This window comes from Triturus cristatus, chromosome 5_2 (assembly GCF_964204655.1).
Source record: "Triturus cristatus chromosome 5_2, aTriCri1.1, whole genome shotgun sequence".
Lineage (NCBI taxonomy): Eukaryota > Metazoa > Chordata > Amphibia > Caudata > Salamandridae > Triturus > Triturus cristatus.
Window position 1 is genome coordinate 982,144,733 of NC_140588.1, and position 24,091 is coordinate 982,168,823.

At 48.3% G+C, this 24,091-nt stretch overlaps 1 protein-coding gene across 10 annotated transcripts in view; it reads right to left on the reverse strand.

The window, feature by feature from the left end:
• Positions 1 to 24,091, reverse strand: part of ATP7A (ATPase copper transporting alpha) — a 481,542-nt gene that overhangs the window by 242,043 nt on the left and 215,408 nt on the right. The window lies entirely within an intron of this gene.

Sequence of the window (24,091 nt, forward strand, 5' to 3'; positions counted from 1 at the left end):
TTTTCTCTCTGTGGTCGCCCCACTTTTGCTGCATATATATACTCTTTCTCCCTATGCCTCCTCTTTCTGTATCTGTCACCTCTTCCTCGCTTGTACACCCTCCTTTCGTCCAAACTCGTTCTCCCCTCTCTCTCCCTTTCTTGTCTGGGCCTTTTACTACCAGCAGTAAGCTAGCGCCAAGCAGTCGTCGGAGTGTGCTTCTTCTCAACCTTCATATCCTTCAATAAATCCATGTATTCCTCGAAATAGTAGCGTTAAAACGTCCTGGAAACCTGAGTCTTGTCTGGGCCTTTTACTGCCAGCAGTAAGCTAGCGCCAAGCAGTCGTCGCAGTGTGCTTCTTCTCAACCTTCATATCCTTCAATAAATACATGTATTCCTCGAAATAGCAGCGTTAAAACGTCCTGGACACCTGAGAAGCCTTCAAAGCCGGACTAGGCAGCCGAGTATGGAATCTCACCTTTCCGTGGTCCCTAAGAACGGCATTGTCTGTGTGAGTTTAGCTCAGAGACAGGCAAATGCTGCCGTTGCTAAGGTCTTTAGCTGTGGTTACTTGACAAATATTGAAGTGTTGAAAATCAATTCACAAGCCACGCGGAGATAATTGCATATTCTAATTAAGTGCTTTGGCAGTTTATGATAAATTAACATTTGGATCTTTGCAGTTATCGCATACATTTTTTTATTTTTATTTTTTTTTTATTTATTTTTTTTGAAACCGTTTATTACAAGTCTCAAGAGTATACAAGTATGGGCCTACAACCTTCCGGCCGGCCGCTAGCAATGACAGGAACATACGACATACATTTATGGAACACGTGGTGTTGCGGAGGAGCATGCTCAGGAGGTAACAACGTCAAAAGCCACATCAGCCAGACCCCACTATACGGTTTCATTTTAAATTAAGAACAACAAGAAAACCACACCCACAAGGCAACCCACAATCGGAAATAGCAGCACGTGCTCCCCTAGAGGGGGGATCCCAACTATCCACAGGAGTCTAAAGAGGGGGAAGAGAGCAGAGCGAGGACTGGGGGAACCCAATGCCCGGCAGCGGGGGAATGAGTCGGCTAAGGGGATGGGGCTGGCGAGGTATCAGGCAGCAACGGTGGTACACAGATACCCCCACGGTAGGCGTTCCAGGGGCCCCATACTTTCACCCATGTCCCAGGCTTACCCCTCGCCACATACACCACTTTTTCTCGAAACATGCACCAGTCCATGTGTTCTTTCCAGGCCGAGACCGTCGGGGGCCTCTGGGATCCCCACAGTTGAGCAATATCACGCTTGGCTATCATTTATCCCAGAGTCACCCACCACATCTGCGGCGCCGAGTAGTCAGTCGGTTCCCACAAATTCAACAGGCATCTCCTCGCTTCAGGCAACAGCGCCACATGCGTAACCAGTCGCAGCACCTCATGTACACCACGCCAGAACCCCTCCACCTCCGGGCACTCCCACAAAATATGCAGAAAGGTCCCCAAAGCACCACACCCACGCTTACACAACCCATCTCCAGCATAGCCCATACGCAGAAGCTTTGGCCCCGTCATGTAGACACGGTGGAGTATCTTGAGCTGGACGAAGCGAAGGTGAGCCGGTATGGCCACCTCCTTCGGGGAGGCCACCGCGGAGGTCCAGTCCTCGTCGTCCAACTCCAGCCCGTCGGCAAACCAAGCCGCACGAAGGGCAGTCAACAGGCCCGAGCGGTCGTTAATCAGCTTTTTGTATATCAGTGAGATCGTGCTGTCCGGGACGTGCCCATCCAGCATTCTATCCTCCAGGGGGGAATATTCCGGGATGGAGGCAACGTCCGAAAAGACGGAGCCCAGCGCATGACGGACCTGCAAATACCGAAAGTATTCACTGCCCTGCAACTGAAATTCCGTCTGCAGCATATCGAACGTTTTAAATCCTCCCCTCGTCCAGAGATCCCCCACTTTACTGATGCCTATTATGTCCCACTTCTCAAAGCCCTTAGAGGTCCACAAAGAGCCCAACTGCTCAGACGCGTATAGTGGTGACGCCCGGGTCAAACGGTCCTTCCACCCCATAGCTGCATTGGCCGCGTGCCACACTTGCACCATGACACGCGTGGGGCCCGTCAGACGAGCGTCGGGCGCGCTAGAATAGAGCGCTCGATTGTAGTCGCCACCTGGCAGGAGCATCTTGTCCATTTCGAATGCCGGGTTTAAGGCGGGCCCGTATAGGCCATGGTTAATTGCAGCTAGCTGGGAGGCCCAATAGTACCGTTTAATATCCGGGAGGGCAATCCCCCCGTCATACCATGGGAGCGTCAACTTCGCCAGGGCAATACGCGGCCTCCCGTCCCAGAACAGGCGGCGTTGCAGACTCTCCACCTCACGGAAGTAGCGCGCCGGGACTAAGTCCATAGTGTTCTGCAAAGCGTACAGGAAACGCGGCAGAGACATCATCTTGAACAGTGCCGCCCGGCCGAGCGGCGAAAGCGGCAGGCGCCGCCAGCGTGCGACATCTACCTGCAGGCGCTGGAGGGGGGGGAAGCAGGTTCCGTTCATACCGGGCCTCCGGGTCCAGAGTAATGAAGACACCCAGGTACCAAAATCCCTGCGGGGCGATCTGGATCGGACAGCCCAGCGGGAGAATAGGAGCCTCCCCAGAGAGAACATACACGCACGATTTAGCCCAGTTGATGACAAGACCGGAGTTACGACCAAATGAATGTAAAACATCAACCAGTACTATAAGTGATTTACGTGGGGAGGCTAGGTACAGAAGGATGTCATCAGCGTATAGGGATACGCGGTCCTCATACTCGGGGGTCCAACGGAGACCACGGATGGAAGGCTCCCACCGCAGCCACTCCGCCAGGGGCTCCAAGGCAAGCGCAAAAAGAAGCGGCGATAAGGGACAGCCCTGTCGCGTGCCCCGGCCCAGCTCGAACGGGGCCGATACTCTTCCGTTCACCACCACCTGCGCCAATGGGCCCGAATACAACAATTTGACCCAACTGATGAATCCTGGGCCAAATCCAAACTTCGCAAGCATCGCCCAGATGTATGGCCACTCAAGCGTATCAAACGCCATGGTGGCGTCCAAGGACGCCAAAATGGCCGGTTCCCGTATAAATGGGACGCGTGCGAGCACCCCATGCAAACGCCGCAGGTTAAGGGCTGTGTTGCGATGGGGAATAAAGCCGGACTGGTCCTGATGAACCAGATCGCCCACCACACCGACCAGCCGATTGGCCAGTACCTTGGCGAGAATTTTGGGCTCCGCATTCAGTAGTGAGATAGGCCGATAGGAAGTAACCCGGTCCCGAGGTCTCCCCTCCTTGTGGATCACCACGATTGTAGCCAGACGCTGGTCAAGCGGGAGGGAGCCCAGCGAGTGGGCCGCCAGGAACATTGCGCGGAGGTGGGGCGCCAGTGTATCAGGTCGCAACTTATACAACTCGATAGGGATACCATTCGGGCCCATGGCCTTGCCAGAGGCGACCGAGCGTATGGCGAGGGCGATTTCGTCGGAGGTGGGAGCGGCGTCCAGCGACACCCTGTCCTCCCCGGAAAGGGACGGCAGCGCGATATCCCTGAGCAGGGCACGGGAATCCTCTTCAGAGCAGGAAGAGACCGGGGAATACACCTCGCGGAAATAATCCGCGAAACAGGAGACAATTTCGTCTGGCTCAGTTACACACACACCATTAGTTTTCTCAATCTGCGGGACCACACGATTCGCTCTCTCCTTTTTATCCAACCACGCTATCAGTTTACCAGCCTTATCACCCACATCATACAGTCGCCCCTGTTGCTCTCTACTAAGGCCCCTGGCCGCCTCCGTGACGAGGGCCCTATAGGCCGCTTGTTTGAGTTGGAGGACATGTAGTGCAGCATCCGTCACCCCATCTTCTAGATTACCCTCCAACTCGGCTATTTCAGCCTCCACCCGGGTCACCTCCTCCCGCTCGCGCCTCCGGGCGTGGGAAATAAGGGATAGGGCCTCCCCTCTGAGTACTGTCTTGAAGGCCTCCCACAGGGAGACAGCCGAAGGCACTGACCCCACATTCTCATCAAAATATCGCTGGAGGGATTTAATCAAGTCAGCGCGAATGGTGGGGTCGCGCAGGTACCAGGAATTGATTGGGACTACTCTACCCTCACCCCTCGGAAAGACATCGAAATGTAACAGGAGCGGGGAGTGGTCCGAGATACCCCGTGCCAAATGGCGCACCTCCCCCACCCTCCCGACATAGGCCGCCGGGACAAGGACATAATCAAGCCGTGAGAGACTACCATGGGCCCCGAGTGGAAAGTGTACTGCAGCTGCGTGGGATGTTTTAAGCGCCAGCAGTCCACCAATCCCAGTGTATCCAAGAGGCCGGATAGCCACGCCTGTGCCCGGGGGAGGTCCCTAGGTGGGTGACGATCCACAGTCCCAGAAACCACCGCATTGAAATCCCCCCCCACCACCAGAAGCCCCCCCGGAAGGCCAAGGAGGAGGCGCCCCAGGTCTGCAAAGGTGGTCGACTGCAGCCCCGGTGGAACGTATACTGACACAAAGACAACCACTTTGCCCTCCATTCTCCCCACCAAGACAGTGTAACGTCCCCTATCATCGTGGAGCACCTCATCAATTTCTAACGGGAGCGAGTTCTTTACCATGATACCCACACCCCTTGAGCCTGACGTGAAGCCCGAGTGGGCCACGAGGCGGTAGCCACGCCGATTCATGGCACAGAAGGAATTGCCAATAAGGTGTGTCTCCTGCAGAAAGACTACATCGGGCGAGAGTCGCTTCAAAAACTGCAGGACCACACCTCGTTTGATCCTGTCCCCCAGTCCATTAACGTTCCAAGACAACAAAGTTAATTCCCTACCCCCCATCGTACACAGAAACCATCATTCGTCCCCCCGAGAGCACCTTAGAACCAACACAAAAATAAGTTTGCCTTGTGATAAAAACGAACAACACCCCATCCCTGCCCACCCACCCCAACAGAACTCCCCCCTCCCTGCACCCCTGCATGAGCCCAAACAGCCCCCCCAACGTGCAGTGTGCCTGTCGCCCCATAGATAGTTAAACTAACTAGACCCCCAGAGGAGGAGGGAGAACCCCCAAGAGACCCCACACAACCTCCATAGGAGGGGAACTTAAGCGAACAGACGCATGGTCAAAAGTGGCATCATTTTTGTCCCGAGCGAGGCCTAATATTAGTCCCTCAGTCCTCTCCCCCCACCGCTCCCCCCCCGCCCCCCGATCCCGATCCCCAGACAGAGTATCCAGCCAGTCCCCGGCCGCTTCGGGACGATCAAAAAAGTGCGTGCGACCATCCACCTCCACTCGCAGCTTAGCTGGGAAAAGCATGGCGTATTTGAGGTTTAGGTCCCGAAGACGGCGTTTGACACCAAGGAAGCTCAGTCTCTGCTTCTGGACCGCTGGGGTGAAATCAGGATAAAAATTAACGTCCATATTTTCAAGTCTAATCGGTCCCTGCAGTCTGGAGGATTGCAGGATAGCGTCTCTGTCCCGAAAATTGAAAATCCGGGCAATGAGAGGTCTCGGAGGGGCTCCGACCTTAGGCCTTCCCCCGGGAACCCTGTGGGCCCTCTCCACAGCAAAGAATTTACTCAGCCCCCGTGGCTGGAGATGGGTAACAATCAGGTCTTCCACGAAGAGGTCCGCCACCGCCTCCTCACGTCCCTCAGGCACCCCGATGATACGGATGTTGTTCCTCCGGGCCCGACTCTCGGAGTCCTCCAGGCGGCGATCCATCAGCGCACTCGCCTGACTAAGCCGGCGCACCTCCGTTTGTAGGGCCGCTACATCTGTCGTAAGGCCCGATGCGGTGTGGGCCAGAGAATCGACTCGGTCGTTGGTTTTGGAGAGATCGGCCCTTACCAGGCCAACATCCACGAGGACCGAGTCGATCTTCTGCGCCAGCGTATCGAAACGCTGGCCCACCGAGGCCTTCATCTCGGCGATGGCGCCCATGACATCCCGGAGAGTCAGATCCGTGGGCAGATCGGGGGCATCAGTAGGGCCCTCAGGGGACCTGCGTGGCACCTCGGGAGATCCCTTCTGGAGGGTATAGCGGTCCATGCTGTTGGACTGATGGACTGCGCCACGCCGGGTCGATTTTATCTTTGCCCGGTCACCATCTTGTTTCGTGGCCATGGTCCCAGTCTCTCGGTCGCTCCAGCCACGCCGTGAAGGGCAGGCAAGCCGGTCCACGGGCTCCGGGGGGGGGGCCACCTCAGATCTGCGGGGCGGATCACAGCCGGCGGGCAGGCAAGGCCCCCCAGCGAGGCTACACCAACACACAAAGCCCCGCGACCCAACCTCGCAGAGGCAGCAAGGGGGGTGCGAAAGCGAAAGTGAAAGTGCGGAGTACGCGAGTCACCAAGCCCTGCCCGCCGCTGTTGTTAACTTTGTCACTGGATCGCCCCACAGCGCAAATCCGGGGTTCGGCTAGGAGAAGGCCGCAAACCTCGATCGGTGCTCAAGCCGGTGTCCGAGGTCCGATTTGGAAGCGGAAAACGGGTGCCACCTCAGCTCAGGCTCACCAACACAGTCCCCTCATCTGGGACAGGATAAGTTCAGGATAGTCGTAGGAGGTCGCGGAGGTCCTCGGGAGCCTCGCACCTACGCGGCCATCTTGGTTGCGCGCTAGGCTCCTCCCTTTCGCATACATTTTAAAGACCGTGCAATCAATCCTCAGACTCACAGCTGAAAGCGACACAGCGAAAACGATAACACTTCGCTTGTACTGTTCTTGTGCACTATACAGTGAAGCGCTTCTCCGTGACAGCAGCAGCTTGTTTTATTTTTAACATCGATCCTCTCGGACACGTGCACACGCACACCATGCCTCCTCCGTGGTTTCCTAACAAAGGTGGTAGGGCGGCACTCGGCCTGCATGGAAGTTTGTGGGCAGTGCATCGAAAAAGTGTAATAAGGCAGTAACTTTATGCCCACCACCCTTTCCTCTCGCTGGCTGCTGCTGCACCCGGTACCATTTGGCTTTCCTCTCACTCTCGTCCTCTTTCACTTTCCCTCTCTATTTCTTTCGTCTCTGCGTAGGTCTTCTTCCTGTCTCTTTCTCTCTGTCTCGGTCTCTGTCTTTCCTCTGATCTTTCCAATCTCTCTCTTTTTCTTTCTCTTTCTCTCTAGCTCTCTTTGCTCGCTTTTCCTCTCACGCTTGCTCTACTGAAACGGTTTCCTATTTCTTTTTGTGTTATCTATGTCTATGTTCTTTTTGTGCTATCTCATAACTCACCTCTCTTCCTATCTTATTTCTCTTAGACCTTGCCCCTCGGGTTGGCACCTTTCTTACCAGCCTACATTTAAACTGCATGCCAGGTCTCTAAAAACAAGCATTGGCACAGCCAATAGGTCTCGCCTTTGGGACCTTATAAGTTTTTAGGCATGCAACAGTTGATGTTGTTGCACCAAGGATATTGTGCTGCATAACTAAATACTTAAAAGGTCCCAAAAGCGAGACCTATTGGCTATGCCAATGCTCGTTTCCCCTAGAATTCCTTAACCATCACTTGCCGACTGGCTTCTACCACTAGAGAGGGATGGGAAAAGTCCTTCTGAATATTTAGGAATAGCTCCATTAATCACGACCTGCACCTTACGTTAACTGTATTCATCAAACCTCTTGCTGCAATAAACCCTATTAACTACAACATACATATTAAATATTCAGAAGAAACATGGGAGATCGGAGGAAATGCGCTTCATTGGCTAACCCAGGAAGTCAAAATTTACATCCCTAACATGCAAAGTATGTCCATCATGCGTGCAGTACCATACGGATTGTTTTCATCCTCAACTCTCGTTGATAAATACAAAGTCAATTCATTGCTCTGATCACAATATTAAGCAACACTCCATATTACACATGCGCTGATAAAATTTATGAATACATAAAACTACACAAAGTATTTAGTTTGCTTGGCATGCACACAAGAATTGATTAACTAGCCAAATTATGCTTTAATGCATCCAAGACGAAGATTCTGTGCATCGGCCTATGAACCACAATGTCCACTCACTAAGTTGCCCAACATCCATGTTATAGCCTCCCTCTCACAAACCCAAAGACTGTCAATTTTTATACAAATGATCTTCTCCCCACATTTAGATACCATTCACAGACGTGTCTTCCAACATCTTACCTAGTGGTGAGTAGAGTCCAACTCTGTCGTACTGGGTCGCCTAGTCATCACGGTTACAACATCTTGCCTGGACAACAGTAGTGCCTTTTACACAGAGCTCCCAGTCAGAACTATCAGTAAGCTCCAAAAACCTTGGAACTACAATGCAGCCACATGACCTTCAGATAGTATTGTTCAGCCGACTGCACCCAGGTCATTACAGCACTCGCTGACATTTAAAAAGCAATGCGTTTTCAAAACAGTACACAAAGTATTGCACCGACAAGCATCAGATTAGTACACCAAGGTCTTTTACCACTTCAAGTCGATCAGATGGCTATGGCGACTTCCCTTCAAGTAGTTATCACACTAAGTGCCAGCAGTTCAAGGAAATCCACTCCACATACAAGGCTCCACCTGAGGATATGTTTGTAGAGGGCTGTACACTCACCAGTTCACCACCGCTTAGGGCTTGCAGATGCCATAACTCACCAACAAAGGGCAAGACTGGTTTTATAAGTAGGTCACCCCACCCTATGCGACTTGAACGCGTCTGATGGAAAGTAGCATAAATGTGATACAAAAATCTCTAATAAAAGAAAACCAAAATTAATTATACTGGCAGCAAGAAAAAAAGAATGATTATGGAAAGGTTAAGATGAGCAGGTGAATATCATTTTGATAGACTGCATTTAATTTCCGTTCATAGCCTGAAACGTCAACGGGATTTTTCTTGGCAGTCTAATTAGCTAATATTTGGCCAAGAAGGATCCATTGTAATGCAACTATTCTACTAAAGAACAGTGCCGTCTCCTCATACAAATCTACGTTTCGAAATATTGGCAAGGAAGAATCTGCATTTCCTTTAATTTTTCCAACACAATAACTGTTGGTGTTTGTGGCCACTACTTTAAAATCCATCACCCTCTCAAAATGACAGTCTGTGAAACCTCCGAACAATAGAAGGTTACTGAGGGAACATATGTGCCAACAACTTGAACCCATAAAGAAGGGAGGCTGACTGCCACACATTCTGCAAAGACAGTACACATCATCTGTGGCTGAGCCAAAGCTACACATTTTTCAAATCCAAAAATACCTGTAACCCTTCATCTGCCACCACAGTTTGAACAGAAAGAAATTCTACTAACTAGCAATGCCCAATATTTTTGTTGCCATGAGAGCTCCCTGTTATGTTGGTGAGAGAGGTATGGAAATAAGGGCTGAAAATGTAGAATGGTGGACTGTGAAGATAGATGTATGCATGAGAGTATAGATCATTGGGGGTAGAAGCGGACAGCTGGTGGACCTCCGTGGGGCAGATTACGGGGCTGCTCCAAAGCTGTAAACCTTGGAAATAAACTAACATTTACTCAGCATACTGGTTCCAAGAGATCCTCATCAGGGACATCACAACAAGTGGTGACAAATGGGAGTATTCCTGAGGAGCAGCACTGTCTATGCCGCGGCTTCCTTCTCTTGAGGTGGCGGCAACGCTTCAAACAGGCAACTGCGCTCAGGCGTTGCAATAAAGGCAACACAGGCGGTGTCGATGGTTTAGTATCAAAGGCAGCTGCTCGCACACAAAAGATTGTACCTCACACTGCTGCGCCGGGTGCTCATGAACATCCCAGACAGCAGACTTTGTCCCTGCAAGCTTAGCTGCTCATGCGATTTGTGAAATCAGCAAAACACACTGAGGTGGACCAACTCTGTGCAGCGCAGACAAGCTGAGAACCTCTCTGTGGGCCGTCACAGAATGGCAGCCATCTTAAATGAATTCTACTTCACGGTTTCATTAGTATGCTTTAAGGTACTATTGGGAGGAAGAAAAATCTGCCCATTAAACTAATGAGTCCCCGGATCCACAGAAATGTTTCTACGTCTAGAATTAACATAGAATTTACACAAAGAATGTGGCTGGGAAGTCACAAATAAATGTATGGTGGACCATCTAGTTGCAGCATCAGCATATTACAATTAGGGCTCCCAGTTTTCCGTTTTACTGATTTTTACAGCTAAATACAGACAGGAAACAATGTGTTTTCTATCTGTATTTATTTTTTAAAGTGGAAAAACACTGAAAACTGTGCTTCTAATGAGTGATTTTCCATGTTGTCTGCTGTGAATTCCAAGACAACAGATGAGGAGAGAGATATCATGGGAAGCTAAAAAACAGGTTAAGATATCTTTAAATACAGGCATCTGTTAAAATATAGTAGCAGTAAATTGCTAATATTTACCTGTGTGTGTAGTGTTTTGCTATATTTGGCTGCTGAATTTGATAAAATGTGGCAGGCATCAAAGTATGAGCGCATGTTTCTCAGTTAAGTAAATGTGGAAATGTACCAATTCTGACTCCACTAATTCACAAACCACAAAATGAATATGGGTACATACTAATAGGATGGCCAAAAAATAAATATGGAAAAATATAGCAGAAAAGTTAAAAAACAGAAATACCATAAAACCGGGAGCCCTAATTACAATTCTTTGCTAACCTGCAATAGTAATTGCGAGATTTATGATTTTTGCCTCATTGCATATGGTGGCTACTTTAGTTAGTTATTGTTCCTTGTTGCAGCAAAGGCTAGTATTTAACCACCTCTGCCATTTCTGAAGACCCTGATTGAGCGATTTTTAAAAAAACTTTTTCTTTAGAGTTTTTTTGAGAAACGGGACTCAAGCCTAGTCCCCCAGAAACTTTATCCACGATTTGCCAAGGGGAAGGGATCACAATGGAAACCTTTCCCTTTTGCAAATGAGTTATCATCCCCAACTTGGGAATCGGTTACCCTTTAATGATTTTCAACCAGAATTACAGCTGAAAGCGATTGTTACATATGGTACAACATCGCAATTAGGAATAGAGGCTCTAAACTCATTTAGTGATGCGAAAAAGCTTTTCTGAATTCCCAACTGGGTCCTGTACATTGGAAAAAGGGTTTTACTGTTCGCAAATACTCTGATTCAGCAAATCGAAAGATTTGCAAATGCTGAGGCTACAATTTGCAAGCCTATCAATATGCTATTGAACAGGTTTCAGGAATATAAAAAAACATAGCAAATTAATTGTCCTGATTGCCGTTGACCTAAATGAACATTGTTGTTGGTGGTGTGAATGAGCTGGATAATGATGTGTTACAGGTAAAAACACAGAGGCAGGAGATAGAAAGGACATGGATGTAGTGAAGGTTGAAGGCTACTTAGTGAAGGGTTGGCCCAAGGAGAAAAGTCAAGAGGTGATTTGCGACATTGTGGAAGGTCAAGGACGAGTTCATGTTCAGTAAAGAAGTTATGAGATGTGATAAGTTGTCTCCTCCTGTTGGGTTGAGTAATACCAGAGCCAAATTGTGCCAGTTGCCACCTAGTGGCATCTGAAGAACTAAGAGGAAAGCAAAATAAAATTGCTGCTGGCCTGGAAATAACACAATGGTTGATAGATATTTCAGGCATTGTAGAATTTGCTGCAGAAGCTATAAAAATCGGTCAACGCATGTTTCCCACTAGTAGGAATCGGTAGAGTGGCCGATCTATCTTGGTGTATGCTGGCAATTGATATGATGGGCCCTGTTGCCGTTTTACCTCAACAATAACTATATGCCATAGTGTAGGTTAACTATTGCTTTAGTGGCATAGGTATGCAAGGTGGTAGGTATCACAACAGAAGTTATTGGGTTCCTTTTTAAGGAAGGTATACCTACAGAGTTAATGTCTGGTAATGATGTGCATTCACTTTAGAGAAAATCAACAATTTTGGTGGAGTTGTGACATTAAGCATTCTTACATGACAATGTGTATCATCCTGAGGATAATGGGTAAAGGGGCCTCACAATTAGCACTGAAGTCTAGAATTTGTTGGAGAAAGTCATTGTAAGCAACTGTTATATTACGGAAATATTCCATCTGCTTTAAGTGGCAAAATACTATTTGAATTGTTAAAAGGTTGTAAACCAGATACTAGGTTGGTTATTTGGTGGCTGATAATTAAACCAAGAGAGAATTTGGTGCCTAGTAGCAACAGTGTTAACAAGCATTAAAAATGCAATAAGTCTCGCCTTTCATTAAGTTAAAGCCATTTGCTTTGCTATACAATTCCATTAGCAAAGCAAATTGCTTTAACTTAATCAAAGGCAAGACCTATTGCATTTCCAATGCTTGTCTCGATTTTACACCCGTTTGAGCTATTGACACTGTAAATTACAATGCCTTTTGTTTTTGTTATTTTTAAAAATCTAAAGTAAAGGCAGTCATTTGCAATGTCAATAGCTTAAACTCTTGTATACCGAACACATCGGTATTCTATATATCTGCAGTGATAGTGATCTCACACCTATGTCTGTAGTGATAGTGATCTCACACCTATATCTGCAGTAATAGTGATCTCACACCTATATTTGCAGTGATAGTAATCTCACACCTATATCTGAAGTAATGGTGATCTCACACCTATATCTCTGCAGTGATAGTGATTTCACACCTATATCTGAAGTAATGGTGATCTCACACCTATATCTGCAGTGATAGTGATCTCACACCTATAACTGCAGTGATGGTCATCTCACACCTATATCTGCAGTAATAGTGATCTCAACTTTTGTGATTATAGTTTTAGAATTATGCAAAGATTACGAGAAACAATACTACTTAACACAGCACTTGAACCCTTGAAATACAGTTTTGTTTATGCTTAGATGTGTGTTTCATTTGAAAGACTCCAAATACAAGGTTTTTATTTTTAAAGTGCATGGACGTGACAAGGAGTCGAGGCATTTTTTCTGTGTACTCGGGCCCCTCTGTAAGTCAGGTTGACCCCATCAATCTGGAAGAAATACTTATAACAATTTGGACAGCTGCTTTGGAGAAAGCATGTAAAAAAAAAGACCATGCTCGATGGTGTAACACTATACAAGCTAACTAGGCACACTTTGAACTGCTCATACATAAAAGCGTTAACTACAGACGAACGGATAGAACCCAGAGATTAGAAGCAGAGCGGACTTGTTAAAGACAGAATGCTCAGAAGTTTCAGCTGCATTCCCTTGAATTTCCCTCACCTTTGGCTTCAGATCCCTCTAAGATTTTGGGGCAAAAGGGGGGCGTTTGAACTCCGTGGGATGGCACACAGCTTCCAGGAGGCATGGAGTGAAGTCCATAGGTGGAGAATGGAGTAATATGGACAATGCGCACGCAGCTGAAAGGGAGGCTGAGATACGTGAAGGAAGCTCCAGCAAGGATCGTGAATGAAAGAGAATGAAACAGAACAAAGGGCCGACAGAAATGGAATGGAGGAAGAGGGGAGGCAGCGGCAAGATGTACGAAATGAAAGTTAGATAGAATAAAAGCATACATATATAGAACTGTTACAGGAAAACGCGATTCCACATAGCTTATTTCTAACTCAAACCCGGATGCTTTCATTTTCTCTCGTTTCTCATCAGTTTTAATTTCTATTCATTTGCATCATCATGCAACCGAAATTAGGCCGATTTGTTATAGTGAGTCTATTCTAAGGCCCTGGTGTCCGTAGGAACTTGAGCATTTCTGTGCACTCGAGGAGTAGGTTTTAGGATTTCGCAACTATTGTGTGAACACAGCCCTACACTACCGAACAAGTAGCAGTCTTACCGGCACAGTCTATGTTCCCACAAGGGACTGTGTGTTGACGTTGGTTGCCGTGTGCTTTGGATTGCTCTGTGCTGGAGTGTAGATGGTTAAAGCATCCTATGGTACTAAAGTCTGGCTGGAGCACGCTATGCTGAAAGATAAGGCGGCTGTAAAGTAAGCGCCATAGGCAAACAGTAACACATGCAGAAGCCAATTAAAAAAAGAAAAATGTGCAGTTCAAGATGTTAAATGCGAACACGAAGAGAGGGAACGAAGAGTGAGCGTCAGTGATAGGTAAAGCCGGCATCCATGAAGTGCGCGCCGCGCTGAGCCAGGAAAACGCTTGTTTAATTAAAACAAGAAGGAGGGGTGTGGTACAGGGAACAGGCACCCTCGGAAAGCATGCAGGAAACAAACAAGCTGCGCCAGAGAAATGAAAGGCGTGTCAGCCATTGTTGAAGATAAACGCGGTAATACCAAAAAAAATGCTTAGCGGCTAATTAAGAGACACTGTCTCCCGCCGCAAGTAAAAGATCCAATCCCGGTGGGCGGGGCCAAAAGAGGACAGGGTGCCAACCAGGAGGGATTAAAATGCCTCCGGTGCAATCATTACACTATGATTAGCATAATCTATGACGACAAATGACGCGCACAAATGAAAATTGCAGGCAGAGCTGAGGCACGACTTCTAGAACCGTATTGATTCCAAGAAGCCCTCGCATGGCGAGAGCAGCGCGTACGTGCTGCTAACGCCAGGCGAGACCTAAAAAGGTAAGGTTAAGGCATAACCAAAACAAGCATTGGCATAGCCAATAGGTCTCGCCTTTGGGACATTAGAAGTGTTTAGCCGTGCAACAGTTGATGTTGCACCAAGGATATTGTGCTGCATAATTAAATACTTATAAGGTCCCAAAGACAAGACCTATTGGCTATGCCAATGCTTGTTTGAGATGGAGTTACTGGCATTTGTTTTTAACCTTGTCATGTTGCAGGGTGCAGTAACATATGTGGCCAAAAGAGGTGCCATGCAATCTCTTTTGGCCACATAGTACTGCACCCTGGAAAGTTGGAGTTATTAGCATTATAAATGGCAATGTTTTTTGCCTAACCGTGTTGCAAGGTGCAGTACCATATGTGGCCAGAGGAGGTCCCAAGGGGCCTCTTTTGGTCACATATGGTACTGCACCCTGCAGAAAATATGATAAATCCATCCATTCCATAATGCATTGCATGCAAGACAGTATCACGAGTACATTCAAATAGCTATGTCCATATCAACAATTAGTAACCTTGAATTGTGACAAAAGAATTATATGAATTCCGGATTAGGTTGTACTCTGTGTGGAGCTGATGTAGGGAAATATATAGGTCTCATATAAATGTGAGATGTGCTAGTGAGTAAAGTAACCACTGCCAGCCTTGCTTAGGACCAAGCATGTGTCCTGCATGAAGGAGGGACTACTATGACTATTGACCAATGAAAAGCAACCATTCACAATGGTTGCCTATTGACCAATGAAAAGCAACCACTCACAAAGGACAGGGACAGTAGGAGGCTGGCCTAGTATATGGTGCTCACTTATGTAAGTGTAGCACCCTGCACTAATCCAGACAACCCTTATGGTGATCTAGTGGTCTTAGACATCCTTAGAAATCTCTCCAAGTGGCAGCTGTGGAGAGCAGCTTTCAGGCTTAGTCCAGAAGGAGTGTAAATCAGCTTGTTTTACCAGTAATTAATCTTATGGTATAGGTTAAGTGAAAAAGAACCACACAGTGTAGTTTTAAGAAATATGGATTTATTATTAACACTCACTGACACAACTTATTATTTCCTACCCAGAGATATAAACACAATACACACAATACTTTATCAATAGAATACGTAAATAGCACACAATGCACAGTGGTCTCCGTGGGGGCAGGGGGTTATGGGGCGCGGCAAACCATATACTAAAACGACGACAAGTCAAGTCAAGAGTGAACCCAGACAACGTAGAAGAGTCAGGAACCCAAGGAAATACCCAAGGTGAGTATCTAGAAACGACCACGCAGGTCCAGTGCAGTGAGCGGAATATGACTGCGTACTCAATTCAAGGCTAAGTCGCGGTTGCAATTTTAAAGAAGGACCCTTCCCAGCAGACCCCGAAGATCTCTGGAGGAGAGTCAACAAGCCTTTGCAACGGCAAGTGGACGCAGTGAACAGGGGTTCTGTTCCAGCAGTTTAGAAGAGGGATACTGGCCTCAAACCCGGTAAGAAGACAGTGCAGGCCTCGAGGGAGATGCAGAACCACCACCTGTGTTGCTGAGGCTTTTGGAGTCCGTGGGAGCCCAGGATCAGCAGACTGGTCAGCTTCGTTGCGGTGCCTGCAGTTGCATGGAAGAGACTGCTTCACTCCAAGGGAGATTTCTTCAGGTGTATTGGATGTCCACAGGTTCTGTGAAGAACAGATTTTGCAGCAGACTTGCAGGACGAAGAGACCAGGAACAGCAGGAGTCTTCCCAGTTGCAGTCTCAGTTCCCAATGCGAAGTCCAGAGTGCCCAGACGGTTGAAGAAATGGCATTGGATTTGAATCTTGTCCCACTACAAATCTATGGACCCATCCACAGGTAAGCCCGTAAGTACCCTCAGGAAAGGATCGGAACGATTCAGGGTTCCCTCCCAGAGGAGTGGCTGGACAGTAGGGAGGATACTCCCATGTCCTTTGTCAATTTTGCACCAGCAGCAGCCATAGTTTGCTGTCCGGGTCTAGAAGACTGGTACTGGGAGCACTGACGGCCTCCCAGAGGAGCTTTACAGTGCGTGGAATCACACTTCCCACACTGTTTACATTGTGGGGGTATTAGACCAACATTTTTTATACCAAACACAACAGGGTTTGTTACAGCCAGTTTAGAGATAGCCATCGCGTAATGAGTGGGGGAGGGAGAATCAACATGCCCAGAGCACATGAAAAGGTTTTACTCAGTGCATGTCCCTGTGCCGGGGCTAATGACCATCATTATTGGCAGCGCTGTTATGCACCACTAGGCACACTGTTGTGCAACAGTGGACAGCAGGAGAAAAGACTGAGAGCACATTAACTTATAAAATGCCTCAATGTTAGAGGGGAATGGGACGCCTGCTAGCCACAGTAGAGCCGGGATTGTGGCACATCTTGCCTGAATCAGCCTCTGCTCTGCTGTGAAGTGCCAAACACATGCGTTTGAATTGGCAAGAGCGCAGGAGAGAAAATAAAATAAAAGGTGATTCATGGTTTTATTTCATTGTTGAAAGCAAAGATACACAAGCAGCAGGACTAGCCAGCACACCCACAATACACTACGCCGAATATTTCACTTTGTAGAATGATAGTAAAAACATGAGCGAGCGCTCGGTGCAGTTTATGAAAACTAAAATAGTACCACCTAGGTGATGCACATTAAACACCTCTAAATATGATCGTTTAGCAGATTTACAACTATGGCCACACAGTGACAGCACGAGACCTAATCAAGTGGGAAATTATTTTATTGCATTAAGGTGTCTTACAAGTGCCTGCGCTCTTACTGCAACAGCCTAGTGTAGGAGTCTCCTTGCACAATCCAACAACTGAGTGAGAGGCATTGCTTTATGACATGCAAGTGAAAAAACAGAAGGAAAAAAAAGTGCTATGGAATGAATGAATGAAAATGTTTTTGTATAGCGCATGGCTACCCAGTGGCATCCCAGCGCTGCGGAGGCGGATGGAGGAGCAGGTGGAATTATGGAAATAGCCAGGTCTTCAGATGTTTGCAGAATATTAAGTGACTAGCTTCCTTGCGGATAGAAAGAGGAAGGGAGTTCCAGAGTCTGGAGGCGTTATAGGAAAGAAGGCGGAGACTTCTAGTGGCTTTGTATGGCTTGATGAAGTTTTTGATGATGGGGGGACCCTTGCCTTGAAGGCTTTTGTGTGCGATGCAAAGGGCTTTGAAATGTATTCTTTCCTGTATCGGGGGACAGTGAAGTGCTCTTAAGGCAGGCTTGGCTGAGCATCGGTTATTTGTGCCCGTGAGGACCCTTGCTGCCGAGTTTTGGACCACCTGTAGTTTGGAAATAACTGAATTGCGCCCAGATAGAGGGCATTACTGTAGCCCAGCCTGGAGAGAATAAGCGCCTGAATTAGGAGCTTTCTAGAGTGGAAGGGTAAAAGAGGAAGTACTTTCCGTGTGGTTCGGAGCAAACTATAGTAGGTGGCGGCAGTTTTCCTGACTTGGGTTCTACAGGTACGATCGTGGTCGAGCCAGATGCCCAGGTTCTTTATTTCCTGTTTTGGCGTCGGTGCAGGCCCCATGCAGGACGGCCACAGGATTTTAGAGTTAAAAATTGCTTGGTTGCCCAACAGCATGAACTCAGTCTTGTCACCGCTGAGTTTGAGGTGGGAAGAGCTCATCCAGCTAGCGACTTCTTTGAGACAGGAGCAGAGGTTCGTGGGGAATTGCTCTTCCTAAATCAGTGCCACGATAAGCTGGGTGTCGTCCGCGTAATAACTAGTTGGATTCCGAAAGGGGCTACTATCTCTGCTAGTGGGGACATGTACACGTTAAAGAGTGTGGGATCAAAGAAGAGCCCTGAGGGACCCCACATTTGAGTGGCACCGGTTGGGACTGGATGTTGCCTTCGATTATCTGGAAGAACCTTACTTCCAGTAATGATTTCAACCAGGACAGGGCCTTGCCTGTCACTCCCACTTTTTTGAGAAGATGCATCAGGGTGCGGTGGTTGACCATGTCAAAGGCTGCACTGAGGTCCAAGAGGATGATGGCTGAGGACCCTCCGGAGTCAAGAATCTTTCTTGTCTCCTCCACCACTGCTATTCAGTGTAGTCTCAGTGCCCTGGCCGGGACGAAAGCCAGTCTGGGAGGAGTGGAGCAGTTTAAAGGTTTCGAGGTGTGCGAAAAGTAGGCGATTGACATATTTTTCTGCAACCTTGCTAATTCCATGGAGTAAGGAGATGGGGCGGTAATTGCCCAACTCTGTGGGATCTAGCTGGTTTTTTTTTAGTAGCGCCTTCACCATGGCGTTCTTCCAGTCATGGGGGACTATACCCAATGCTAGAGAGGCATGGATTAAATTAGCGATGGGAGAGATGATAGTGGGTGTTGCCAGCTCGAATCTAAGATGGAAGGGAGGATTTCCTCAGTGAGTTGAACGTATGACTCTGGAAGGCGTTATTCTGAGGTTCTATTTTGAGGGGCTCGAGGAGGTGTTCATTGTTAGCAAGTAGGAGAAGATTATTAAGGATATTTTGAATTTTGGTGGAAAAAAATCTGCTAATTCCTCACAACGGTAGCCAGTCAGGTCAGGGGTTGGGGGAGTGGGGGGGGGGGGGGGGGAAGCTTTTTGCGATCTGAAACAGGAGTTGGAGGACGGTAAAAAAAATTCTCGTAATAGGCAGCCTGTGCTGTTTTTAGTGCTGCTTTGTAAGAGGTGATGGATGCCCTGTAGTCTAATTTTTTCTCGCTTGCAAAGTCTTTCCTCCATACTCTTTCTAATCTTTTGCATTGTTGTTTCAACTTACGAAGATCGGGGTGAACCAGGGGGATTTATTGGGTCCGATTTTTTGTAGTCTGGTTTTTCTGTGTAGTACTACATCTAGTGAATTCTCAATCCACAAGGAGAACTTTATGTTGGCGATTGAGGGGTCGGGGTCCTATGTGGGTATGGTTGATTTCAATTCCCTAGCGCATGCACTCGCAGGCTCGACCCTAAAAAAATAAGGGAAGCCTCAAATCAGAAGAAAGCAAATGAGTGTGGCAATGGTAAACAGTGGAAGCCCACTGTAAATTCACAATAGGTTTCTCGCAACCAGACAGCTTGTGCAGTCTGATAGGCTTGTCCTAAAATTTGTATGCAACAAGAAACGAATATGTAGAAACTTTACTGCCTCATCCACACGCGTCTCAAAATAAAAGAATGATCCAAGTGAACAGCAGCTGTGCCACCCAGCTGAGAATACCAATGAAATAGCCCCATGGCTTCAGACATCAAAATTAAACATCAAGCAAAGACTCGATTCCAGTCAGCCAAAGTTCTTTAGGTTGCTGCTCTAGGCACCTTACAACAAGGTTTTCAGCATCGCAAATGTGAGCTGCTAGAAGTAATTTAAAATAATGCAGCAAGGATGACTACCGGTAGAAGGTGTTGGTCTTGCATGCAGTGTCGTATCAAGCAGTGCAAGTTAACTATCTGCAAAAGACAATACAGCCCACAACGTTGGCCTATCTGCAAACAAGCAAAAAGGTCTGCTTTTCAGCAAAGCCAGCCAATACACAAGTTTGTAACTGTGAGATAATGAGCATGCACAGAAGGGACAGAAGGACACAGCATCAGGCAGGCCTCCATTAGAATAATCAAAACTACAGACATTCTTCCACTGCTCTCAAAGAAGTAAGCTCCTACTTCGATACTTTATCTGTTTGAAATTTACCTTCTACAGGACTGCATCAAGAAATGTAGAAGTATCCTAGGTATGCTACTAACAGCGTTTCAATTTCTGCTCTCCCTACATGTTTTAGCCATAAGGCATCTATGGTTCCACAAGATCTCCAATCCAATCTTTCCGTTAACTCCCTTGTGCTAGTGTTTCCTGACCATACACACCAATGCATAGCACAGGCAGAAATAGTACAGAAAATTGTAAAAATAAATTAATTGCTCAAGAGGTGCACTGAGAAGCAGCGAACAATACCCAACCATCATAATATATACTTTACCAGCCCTTCAATCCCTACTACACAACAAAAATTGTAATGTTCTGGACCAGACTTCCAACCACACAAAACGGCACTTGCGTGAACTGGTTCTACATGCAGACAGTTGCAACAAACAAGAATTATGGCCCAAAGCACATTAATATCTATGTGTATCAAAAGTAAAGAGGTGCTAAAGGCACAAATATATTCACTGTACTGCACAATGATTGTACAAGACTTTTTGGGGAACATTATGAGTAACGGTGACTCAGGCGAAGTGTTTTTTTGGGGGCGGAGAGGGTTTTAATTGCAATATGCACTTCTTCATAAAATATAGTGGTTAGGTTTGGCTTGACAGGTCAGCTATCATCACATCTTCTGTGATCCACAAACCTTTAAAAAGTACTACAGAGAGAGAGAGAGGGACTTCGGCTCCGCTAAGAAGTTGCTTTCCTTGAGTAGAACATTCGATTGGGCAGAAATAGTGCGCTTCTGTTAAAAGTGACCTAGTATTGAGCTCCAATTGGTCCCTCTGGAAGTTTCCCCATCTAACACAGCTACTGTGTTCAACTGTAATGACGTCCAGATACGAAAAGGCAAAATTCTACACCATGATGTAATGCGTCACACTGTGAAGGGCACCTTGATTAGCCACTGGCTGCTGTCGTCACCACAAGTGGTCCTGGCTGTACTTTCAAGCCCTATGTGAGCTCCAGGAATAGCAGCTCTTGGCTGAAGCTAGCAGAAACATAGCCGAAAAGACTGATCAGGGATGGCTTTAGAGCTGGTGGCGCACAGTGGGACAATGTTTGTTGGTGCCCCCAATGGCCACCTCTACTGCGGAGTCCCTCACTACCATCCTTTCACAACGCCCCTCAAGTCTCCATAACCACTCTCTCTCAGATGCATTTAATTTGCTTAATAGCGCCACTTATACCAGTGCAGGGTGTCAGAACACTGCATCACACAGAGACAATCAATCCTAAGTGAGTAAATCAGTTTATAAGCCGAGCTGCTTGAGGCGCAGGAGTTAGTGGCGACTGAAACGGAGCGCCTGCGGTGTTTTGATTATAAGTTGTATGTTACCAGAGTGCATGCGGAGCGAGACAAGGTGGGAACTTTACTGGCTAGGCTAGCTAACCCGGAACCCAGAGGTTGCCCGGTCATGAGCATTAGAACGGAGACGGGGGAGGTGGTCTACGCGCAGGCTGCGGTTTTGAAGCGCTTCCAGTCGTATTATACCGGCCTCTATGAGAGCCAATTGGGGGTGGGCGTCTCTGCAATAACGGACTATCTGGAGACTATTCAGCTCCCGGTGGTGGATGTTGAGACTGCGAAAGACCTGGGCGGACCCATAACGCTATCAGAGGTCCGGGTGGCCATCAAGCAGATGGCTAGAAATAAAACACCGGGAGTGGATGGCCTGCCGGTTGAATTCTATGCGCAGTATGTGGATGTGTTGGCGCCTAGGCTCCTGCTGGTCTACGCGGAGGCCTTGACGCTTGGGAGTCTACCCCAGTCGATGAGGGAGGCATTGGTGGTGCCGCTGCTGAAGCCTGGCAAGGAGGCCTCCGATGTGACGTCGTATAGACCTTTGTCTATGCTGACGGTGGATTATAAAATACTGAGTCGTATCCTGGCCACTAGATTGCTGCCACACATGACGAAGCTGGTTCATAGGGACCAAGCCGGCTTTATTCCTACCAGGAGCACATCTATAAACGTTCGTCGCCTGGTTAACATAATGGATAGTGTTTGGGAGCTAGATCAGAAACCGGCAGTGTTAGCAGTGAATATCGAAAAGGCTTTCGACAGCCTAGAATGGGGGTACCTCGATGAGGTCCTAGAGAAGTTCGGCCTGGGAGATGGCTTTGGGCGTTGGACGTGGGTCCTCTACTCCTCGGCTACTGCCAGGGTCCGACTGGGATCTGTCATATCCTCAGAGTATCCGGTGCGCAGGGGAACGAGACAAGGTTGCTCGCTGTCTCCTCTGTTGTTTGCCTTAGCGATGGAACCTTTGGCGGCGCGGGCGAGGACAGGGAGGGTGTACAGCGGGATTAGCTGTGGTGAAGCGACCCATCATATATCATTGTACGCTGATGACCTCTTACTGTACCTGGAAAACACCGAAGAGGCCCTGGCAGGGGCTGTGGGGAGGCTATCAGGCTTTGGTAGGCTGTCGGGCCTCCGGGTAAATTGGACGAAAACTTGTGTTTTCCCGCTGCGGGCAGATACGCCGTATCCCCCTCCAATGGTGGATGTGGTCTGGGAGGCTACATGCTTCACCTATCTGGGGGTCCGAATATATCATGACGTCGCGAACTTGTTAGACGGCAATATAGGGCGTTGCATAAGGGCCCTGAAGGGGTGCATGACCTTTTGGGCCTCCCTTCCGTTATCAGTGGTGGCTCTGCCTCGACTGCTCTATTATTTCCGCACCCTGCCAATCTGGGTCCCACAGCGGATCTTCAAAGATCTGAGGACATTGGTCATCGGTTTCCTATGGGGGACCGGATGTCGTAGGGTGGCCCTGACGACTCTGATGCGGCCCAAAATCGAAGGAGGGTTGGCGGTCCCAGATTTCGAATTATATTACCTGGCGGCGCAGCTCCAAGTTTTGACACAGAACATTGCTAGAGTGTTTAGAGGCCCGGAACAAGGGAGGGGGACCGGCATCCAGAGACATATTTTATCTTATATAGTAATGCAACAGAAATTGGACCTGTGAGGCTTGTCTATAGAGGAGAGAACTCTTCAGCTGTGCTGGCGCAGAAGTATGAAGAGAGCGAAAGCAGTGTGTCCGTATGCTCCGGAGATCCCTCTGGGGATGCTGACGGCGTTACCGCATGGAGGCGACTGGTCCCCGTTGGCAGAGTGGGAGAAGTTGGGGCTGCAGATGGTGGGGGACCTTTATGTCAATGGGGTGCTTGCCCCCTTCGGGGAGTTGCAGGCGCAGTTCGGCCTCCCGGATGGGAGCTATCTCCTGCATGCGGCGGTGATTGCAGCGATACAAAAGCATTGGAGGGGAGGGCTGGTGGAACCTACCGCAAACGCGGCCTGCCAATACGTGGTGATGGCGGCGGGAACGCTTAAGGCGGTGACCTGCCTCCACTCTAGAATGCTATAGGAGGGGTTAGAGCCGCTCACAGCGTTGAAGGAGACGTGGGAGGAAAGTATAGGAAAGCCCATTCCGGACACAGTCTGGAGCCATATTCTGCGAAGAACGTGGAAGGGTAGCAGGAATGCCCGTTTTCAGCAGGTCCATTTCTTCCTCCTACATAGGGCCTACCTGACGCCGGGAAGGATTAGACGATACTTTCAGGTGCAGGAGGCGGCGTGCCCGAGATGCATGGCGCTTGGGGCCGAGCTGGACCACCTACTATGGGGGTGCCCAAAGCTGGGGACATATTGGGCTGAGGTGGGAGAGCTTTTGAACACGGTCACGGACCGGGAGGTAGAATTCGACATGGCGGCGTGTCTTCTGCTCTGGTTCCCTCACACGTTACAACAAACAAATGATGGACGGAATGCTGACAATGCAGACATTCTCACCCAGTCAAGAGATCTGGGTTAAATCCATCGTTCTTTTGCCCACTACACCACCCCAGTTTAGACATGGCCATATGCAAATC